A 9143-nucleotide genomic window follows, 5' to 3' on the forward strand; every position below is an offset into this window, starting at 1 on the left:
GCTGCTGCATGCCCCTGTTTTTTCAACTTGGCCATATAAAGATGGAAAAAAGGATTTGGGGGAAGAGTATAAAAATTAAGAATTTAAATAAATAAGTCTAATAGATATTATGACAATAAATAAAAATTTAAAATAGATTTAAAAACTGAAAGCCTAACAGGTAAAAGATAAAAGGTAGAACTAGAAAGATAAATTTTAAGATGAAAGCACAGCCTGTGAGATTATAAAGTTAAAAAAGCAAGGCAACCAAAGTTAAGAACAGGAAAAAAGAAAAGAAATACAGGACAAGAATTTTTTTTTTTTTAAAATCTTTGCTTTTATTGTATGTTAATTATACCTTGATTTTTTTTTAAATTTAATTTAATTTTATTTATTTATGTCTGTGTTGGGTCTTCGTTTCTGCGCGAGGGCTTTCTCCAGTTGTGGCAAGTGGGGGCCAATCTTCATCGCGGTGCGCGGGCCTCTCATTATCGCGGCCTCTCTCGTTGAGGAGCACAGGCTCCAGACGCGCAGGCTCAGTAGTTGTGGCTCACGGGCCTAGCCGTTCCGCGGCATGTGGGATCCTCCCGGATAGGGGCACGAACCCGTGTCCCCTGCATTGGCAGGCGGATTCCCAACCGCTGCGCCACCAGGGAAGCCCGAATTTTTTTTTTTTAATCATAGTAAGTCAGTGCAATTTATTACTGTAGTTAGAAGCACAGCCTACCATGTTCTCATAAAACAGAGTACTAGTGAAGTACGAGAAAACAGTTCACAGAGATGATATCCCTTTAGCCTTTTGTGACTTCAGAACTTAAAAAGACAAAGGCCAACTAGGACTTCTATTTGACATTCAGATAGTTACTTGTTCAACACAAACTGAGTTAGGAGATAGCTAAACATCTCATTCTTATTTACTTATGGTGTTCTCAGAAAGTTCTTATTTAGACATGGATAGTTCTCAACTGGCTGCACATCGGAGTTTTATCTAAGAAGCTTTAAAAAATTACCAAATGCCTAGACCAATTAAATCTGGAGGGTGGAGCCCAGAACATTAGTCCTTTTTTTTTTTTTTTAATAAATTTATTTTATTTATTTATTGTTGGCTGTGTTGAGTCTTCATTTCTGTGCATGGACTTTCTCTAGTTGCGGCAAGCGGGGGCTACTCTTCGTTGCAATGCGCAGGCTTCTCATTGCGGTGGCTTCTCTTGTTGCAGAGCACGGGCTCTAGGCATGCAGGCTTCAGTAGTTGTGGCACACGGGCTTAGTTGCTCCGTGGCATGTGGGGTCTTCCCGGACCAGGGCTCGAACCCGTGTCCCCTTCATTGGCAGGCGGATTCTTAACCACTGCGCCACCAGGGAAGCCCCAGGACATTAGTCTTTATGTTTTCCCAGGTGATTCCAACTTGCAGCCAGGCTGCACACCACTGATGTATCCCTTTCAGAAAGCCGTTGCATGAAAGCCATATCGTATCTAGATAGTACTGTTTATTCTAAATTTCACCAGGAAAATGGACTTTTAGAAGAAGACCCAGCTGCGCTTCTACTAAAGGCGCAGCTTCCTGTTTCAGAAGCGCTGGTCCTTGGAGGTTATCTGGAGCGCTGCTTGAAGAGGAGGGAGCCCTAGTCTTGGCAGAGGAGGCAGACTTTCAGGCTCCGGCAGAAACGAAGAATGTCCAGACACCCATGAGCACCAGGATGATGTATGCAGACACCAGCTTTAATCCACAACGAGGATTTATGAAGCTCAGGGCTGACACCAGCAGACAGGGGAGAAGAACTACAAGGAGGGCGGACCACTTTGTCTTCTCACAGGCATCCAAACACACAGTGCCCCAGAACACGTGCAGCAATATGATCACCAGCGTCATGAAAGCTGAATTTAGGAAACACTGGGAAGGGTCTCCATGAATGCCTACCGTGCCCGGCCCCAAAGAGTCAGACAGGGTATTTACAAAGGAAAATACTCCACTCATGATTCCAAAGCCCAAACCAGAGACATAAGCCATTAATCCCATAGAGGGTGCTGTCTCACCTGGGTTTATACTCTTCAAGCCCACACGGGCTTTTAAAAAAAAAAGTTTATAATATGCAAAACGGCACATTTCTTGGATAAGGACTGAGACTAACTCTCCAAAGATGAGCAGATATTTCTGTATTGGTCCATCTTAGGACAAGAATTTTTGGTTGGTAAGATTTTGTGTGTGTGTGTTTTTTTTTTTTAATTAAAGCATTTTCTAGAGTTGTTTTATTCCTTTCAAACTAACCATTTTAAAACAAAAGCTTCAATTGTGTGTGTGTGTGTGTGTACATGCGTGTGAGTGTGTAAAACAAAAGAAAGACACGGGGGATGAGCGCTACCAGCTCCCTCCTCTGGCTTCTGGCTAAAGTCAGAGTTACTCCTTCCGACAAAGCCCAGACACAAGTGGGGACATCTCACTCTGATTCAGTTTCTGAGGAAACCCTGAAAAGGTGCAACACATTTACAAACCACTGCTCAGATATGGAAGCAAATGTAGGCTTCTCAAATATTCAATCACGGACTTAACGGAAAGTGGGCAGGGGGACACACGCATGTCAGCTCACTGATTTCAGTCCTTTTCAATTCAAATAGTCTCTTTCATCTCCATCTTCAAATTTCTTCTTCTCTCCCCATCTCCAAGATGGCATCTATGGGGTTGGGTTGGGGGAGCTTTAAGGGTTCTCATGGTGACAAGGAATTGAGGGACTTCTTATCCACATAAGAGAGAAACAGTCCTTCTGAGCCCTCTCTGGTTCCTGCTCTGGGGTTTGGTGTCCTCTGAAGGGTTAGTGAGTGGTAATACCTGGCGGTGTTTGGTATTGTGATGGTGTCCATAGCCAAAACCCACCATCTGCCCATCAGTTTTGAAATGCTTGACATCTCTCTATCCCGGGCCTCAGAAAGTCCACTGGTCATCTCAGCGTTTTTTGCAACTTCCTAGGGCACACACCAGCGTCTGGAGGCACTGCACCCTCCATTCAGGCATGGGCAACGAGGCGTGGTATTTCAGGTTCATCTACCTGTTCTCTTCCTGTCACATACGATACAACCTCTTCTTGGAGGCTCTCAGCTTTCCCAGGTTCTATATGGTGAAGGAAGCAACTAGCTCTAAGTTTCCCTCATATTTGTCTAGATACATCTACTTCTTTGTTCCCTCTGGAATTTGGTCTGGAGCAAGTTGCCAGAACAAATATATCTTTTGCTCCCCTTTTCTCCTTTCCCTTTCCACCTTCTCTGGGAATGAAAAGTATAGTCTTTAACCTTCCTTTTCCCATGGCAGGGATCCCCCTTACAGCATAGCCTTGCTTCTCCCTATCCCTGGCTTAATGGTAAAGTCGGCAAAGTCTGAATCTTGATGTACTAACTGAAGCTTAAAGAATTTAGAAAACCATTTCTCTTCCAATAAACCTTATCTTAGTAATCTCTTGCTAGGGACTCAAAAAAAGGTAATTTGGTCATCAAAAGCCCAACATCTAGCTCTATCTTCTGGGAAGCCGTTGGTTATGAGGGTCCACAGGGAGGTTAGATCTGATCTCCCCCATAAGCAGTGCCTTCCCACAGGCAGGAATGGAGAGGAGCAGAGTGGAAGGTCACACCCACCATCCTGGCCATTCACCTCTATCTAGGAGGATTCTGCCTGTACAGCTGTGCTCTCCTGACTTGGAAGTTAGGGTTGCCTCTCAGTGGTTTTGCAAGGCTGATTCTACAAGCATCACCCTTCCAGCTCTGTGGAGGCCACGGGGTTAGGTGCAGTACGATGCTGGTTCCCACAGGGATATATGGAGATGTGAACACGAGGCAACTTCCGAACAGTTTGAAATAGTTCCTTGAGATTTCTGATGTGGGCTAATCATAAGACATTAAGTCAACACAGCATCTTCTCACTACTTCTTTCTTACAAATAGGTCCTGTCTTATTTCCATCTAGGTCAGAGTTTCTCAGTCTCAGCACTATTAACATTTTAGGTCAGATGGTTCTTTTCTGTGACGGGCTGTCCTGTGCATTGTAAGATATTAAGCGGCGTCTCTGGCCTCTATCCACTGTTCGCCAATATCAGTTCTTACTAGTTGTGACGACCAGGGATGTCTGCAGACATTGCTGAATGTGCCCTGGGGAAGCAAAGCAGCCCTGTTGAGAAACACTAATTTAAACCTTGGTCTTATTTTGATGTTGTTGCGATGTTTTAATTGTGTGCTTTTAACAAATGTAGAAATATTTTACTTATTTCTGATTCCTGAAGTAGTAAAACTCATCATAAAATATTTTCCACATAAGTTTTAACATTCTGACAGTTTCATCCATGCGTGGCTTTTCCCCCCAGTTTGTACCCATACAAATGTTTAAATAATTTTCTTTATAAAAATGGCATTTGCCATTCTGTTTTGAATTTTTCTTTTTTATTTAGTAATACTTGTGTTTCTTATTTTTGACTTGTCTGTTCATATCCTTTGACTTTTTTATGTTGAGGTGTTAAATTTTTCTTCTTAACTTGTAAAATATATGTGTGTGTGGCTAAAGAATATCAACTTTTGTTTGTTATGTATGTTTCAAATGTTTCCCAGAATTTAATTTATGTTTTTCTCATATACATAAATTTTAATTTTAATATAATCAAATTCATTGATATTTTCCTTATTGTTTTAACTTTTTTGGGGTCATGTTTAGGAAAACCTTTCTGATCCCAAGATTCTAAAAATATTCACCTATATTTTCCTCTATCTCCATTTTAGTGTGTTTAAATTTTTTTGATTATTATTTTATTCTCCTTTAAATTTTTCTTCATTTCTGTAAATTTTTTGTCTTTTGCTTCTTCTAGCTCATTTTTTATTAAATTAAGGTAATTAATTTATTTATTAAATTATTTTACATCTCTGAGCTTTTGCAGTTTCTGCTTTGTAGTGTTTCTTCATAGAGGCACTTCTCTAAGTTTAAAAATTCATGCTAAATGTTTGGTCACAAATTTCAAGTGCTTCATAGTCATAGTTTTCTGACAAGTGCACTCATCTATTATTGTTTTGTTGTTGTTTTTCACAATTTTTTTCCTGTATTAGCTTTGTGTCAATGCTGTGCCCATCCTTCACCCAATAAAAATGGGCTATTTTAGGGCTTCCCTGGTGGCGCAGTGGTTAAAAATCCGCCTGCCAATGCAGGGAACATGCGTTCGAGACCTGGTCCGGGAGGATGCCACATGCCGCAGAGCAACTGAGCCTGTGCGCCACAACTACTGAGCCTGCGCTCTAGAGCCCATGAGCCATAACTACTGAAGCCTGCGCGCCTAGAGCTCGTGCTCCACAACAGGAGGAGCCACCGCAATGAGAAGCCCGTGCACCACAAGGAAGAGTAGCCTCCGCTTGCTGCAGCTAGAGAAAGCCCGCGCACAGCACCGAAGACCCAACGCAGCCAAAAATAAGTAAATAAATAAATAAAATTTATTACAAAACAAACAAAACAACAAAAAAAAGGGTTATTTTATGACCCATCAGTAAATGATTTGAGTTTTCCTAGAAAAGAAGTTCCTGGGGGTAGAGATTGGGCAGAAAGATCAGGCTAGTTGAAGGACTTCTTTGCAGCCTCAGAGAGAGTCCACCTCCTGTAGAGGGGGCCTGTGTGCCCCCATTTGCTGTGCAGCCCTACCACCTTTCCTTCTTTGGACGAGACATGGTTCAGGGAGACTCGGCTGCCCCCTTACCCCATCCTCCCCCTTTCTCAACCCATTTCCTCCACTTGTTGATGCATGGGCTTTTGCCTCTAAGAGGGGCTCCCCATTTTCAAGAAATGTGTTTTTGCTACACCCTGTAGCATTCTCCATTCTCTCTTCCCCAACACAGGCATGAGTTCTGACTGATCTCTGCTGATTTTGGCAAATCTTACATGTTTTAGAGTCTGCATAGTATATCTGACTCCTGGTTTTGCTGAAAATGGAGTTTGTGGAATTTTATTCATTCTCCTTTTTGCTTTTATGTGACTTCCACAAAGTGAACAGGGAAAAATCCTAACTTAGGTAGCTATGTTTATCCTGGAAGTCCTGAGTTTAGTTTCTGGCAATTTTAAAAAGCTGTTGTTCAGTCTAGTAGTTGTTAGTACTACTTCCAGATTTTAGAGGAAGCAGTATGTCATCTGCAAATAAAGATAATTTTTTTTTAATCAGAATTTTTTCTTTGGAGTATAGTTGCTTTACACTGTTGTGTTAGTTTCTGCTGTACTGCAAATCATTTTTGTCACTGCCTCTTCAATGTTTATAGCACTTAATTCTTTTCCTTGGTCTGTTGTTTGGCCAAAACATTTTGGAAAATATTGAGCACTATTGGTGATAATTTCCTTCTTTTTCTTATTCCTCACTATAAAAAGAATGCCTTGAGATTTCACCATTAAGTGCATGTTATGTACTAGATGCTTTGTTAGCTTCATGTTTGACCTTATTCTGCGTTCCAGCTCTCTCCCCTCCACAACCATGACAGAGGCACTCATCCATCATGGCACTCATTCCTGCTGAACCTGATGGGACTTCATATGTGACACAAAATCTGTTTGCCATCCTTGTTCTAAACAATAAGGCATTTGCATTTCATTTGAAGTAGGTCACCTGACTAAGACAAGGTTCATGCTTCTAGAAGAAATAACAGTTGGCGAGAAGACTATTACAGCCAATCCCAACATGTATTTTCTTCTTCATCAGCGTAGAGTTGGTATCATGACAGTAGACAAAATCACACTGGGCAGTGATTTTTATAAAGAGAGAAGTAAGTATTAAAGCTTGGGAGAAAATAAGTAAGCATGAGTTGTGCCAACCTAAAGACTAGCATTTATCTCCAGCAAATATTGGGGCATCTATGCCCAGAGGTTTCTTAGAAGCCCTCCCTCCTTGCCCTTCTGCCTCAGTTCCTGATGCCTACCTCCCATGGCGGGCTATGTCCTCTGTCAGTCCTATAGGTCTGACCTCTCACCTGCCTGAGCACACGCTCTGTTACCTGGCAGCTTCGACTGCCACCCCTGAGACTAGCTGGTGACCAGTCGTCAGCATCATTATTATTCTTGGCACAATATCAGAATGGACCTAGAGGGAAATTGTCCTCAAAAGAGATAACACATTCGTTATTTTCTTTCATCTCCCGTTTATGCTGATTTAGTGGAAGGAACACATATTTGTTGTTTAAATGTTTTATTTTGGTAAGTGTACATTTGCTCATGTAATATGGATCTGGAAATGAGTCTGGAAATAACCTCTGAAGCTATCTGATCTCTAACCCTTTGATTTCCATGGAAGACTACTGTTAAATCAACTAGCACATAAGCTCATGGACCTATTTTTACCAACTCTGATGGCTTATTAAAAGCAAGAGCATGATGTTTTAAGCCTCAGTCAAAACAGAGAAAATAAGTTTTAGGTTGTTTTCCCTGTTTTTGGAGGAGGTCATTGAGAGGACATGACCGTCGGTTGACCTGCAAGCTGGACCTGGGCAATCAGAGGCCCCTCACCCCCTCCCCATCTTTGGAATGAATGTTCAGCCCACTGTTCCCACAGGGGTAGCTGTTCCAAGGGCACAGATGTGAGAGAGGAAGGTGTTGAGACCATGTGGATGGTATACATCACAGAACCCCATAAAGCCCGCTCCGTAAACTTCTAAGATTCTGGTGGGCAGGTGTGGAGATGTACTCATCTTGCAGTGCCCAAGACAAGCCACATCAGTAAGTTCCCTTGCTTATGAAACCTGCCACCTGCCAGTCTGGATGGTCTGCCTCTCCTTGCGCTCTGTGTACGGGGGCCAGTTTGCAAGCCAACACTTGTCAGGTGCAGAAAACGATGCTTTTAGGCTTCTTGTGCCTCAAACTCTTGGCATGCTTAGAAATTCTCAATCTCATCACCGTGAGGGAGTGAAAAAGAAAGCTGATTGCAAATCTAAGTATGTGGTGCCTTTTGCCATGCACAGTATCCATAGTATTATATATAATTCAGGAGCACTGTTTGAGTGCTTTGGAGGTTAATAGAGAAAGGTACTTCCAAAATGATTCTATGTCTGAGCTTTTCTCATGAGGGTCACATGTCTATAATAATACCTTATTCACTCTGCTACAACCTAATAAGGATGAATTGTTTAGTTATTAAGAATATTAATTGAGTTACAACATGGTCCTGAGCGTATGATCTCATCCCATGCTTGGTGTACTGATAGAGCACGATATCCAGCCTTACGTGTCTGTAGTGGGGACCTTTCAATCAAGTGTCAGTATTCAGGGATATTACAAGATTCAGTATATTAATAGCTCATAGAAAAGATTAAACACGAGGCATGTACTAAAATGGGTAGATGCTGCTTCAACTCCTCTAATTCTTTTGGAAGTTCACTTTACCAATTGTATTTCTTAGAACTGAATGGATCTCTTCTGGTAGCACATTAATGTTGGATGTCATTGTGGATGTGTGATGACTTGTGGTACCTCCAAGGAATCGCTCTCAACGGCAGAGAGCTCAAGGAGATGCTCTGGAAGCAGCTCAGTTTCCGCCATCCCCTCCGGGCATTCATTTGGGATGGGGCAGTTATCTCTCCTATGTTGCCTAAGAGCCTAGGTTCATGGTGTCTCTCTACTTCCTCTCCTTCCCCAGTGGTAACCCCTCTCTGACCCTGTTTATGGCAGTGCAGCCCATAGGGTCAGATCAGGTGCAGAGCTAATCATTATGTTACTGTGAGGAAATTCTAGGGTATGAACTAGGTGGCTGAGGTAGATTACAGGCTGAGTATCTCATTACTCAGTTCAACAACGGTACTGAGCATAAAACATTCTTTCAGGCATTCTCTGTCATCACTCTCATTACTAGTCCCAAAGCCAATTTCTAGACCATTTTGATTGTTTTACCCAGTTCTGAATTCTCTCTGAGACCCCTAGATTCCTGGAGACTTGGGACCTTTTGAACTCTGGGTCCCAGGTCTGCCCCTTCAGCCTCCTAGTTGACTGGTGGTTAAGAGAGCCGTGAGTTAACAGTGGTTACTGGTTAGTTAGCCATACTTTTGATGAAACATTTTCAGAAGCTTCTGTCTGAATTCCTCTCTCTCTCCGTGTCTTGTATTATTCCCACCCCCTTTCACTCACAGCACTGATGAGTTGAATGAGCGTTGAAATTGGAACCAGAAGACTTGAGGTTGGG

General features: G+C 42.2%; 1 pseudogene; it reads right to left on the reverse strand.

Moving 5' to 3' along the window:
• Positions 1-1569: 1569 nt before the first annotated feature.
• LOC103011564 (gamma-secretase subunit APH-1B-like) lies at positions 1570-8506 on the reverse strand (annotated as a pseudogene).
• Between the last annotated feature and the right edge of the window lie 637 nt (positions 8507-9143).

Source organism: Balaenoptera acutorostrata, chromosome 13 (assembly GCF_949987535.1).
Source record: "Balaenoptera acutorostrata chromosome 13, mBalAcu1.1, whole genome shotgun sequence".
NCBI classification, from domain to species: Eukaryota; Metazoa; Chordata; class Mammalia; order Artiodactyla; family Balaenopteridae; genus Balaenoptera; species Balaenoptera acutorostrata.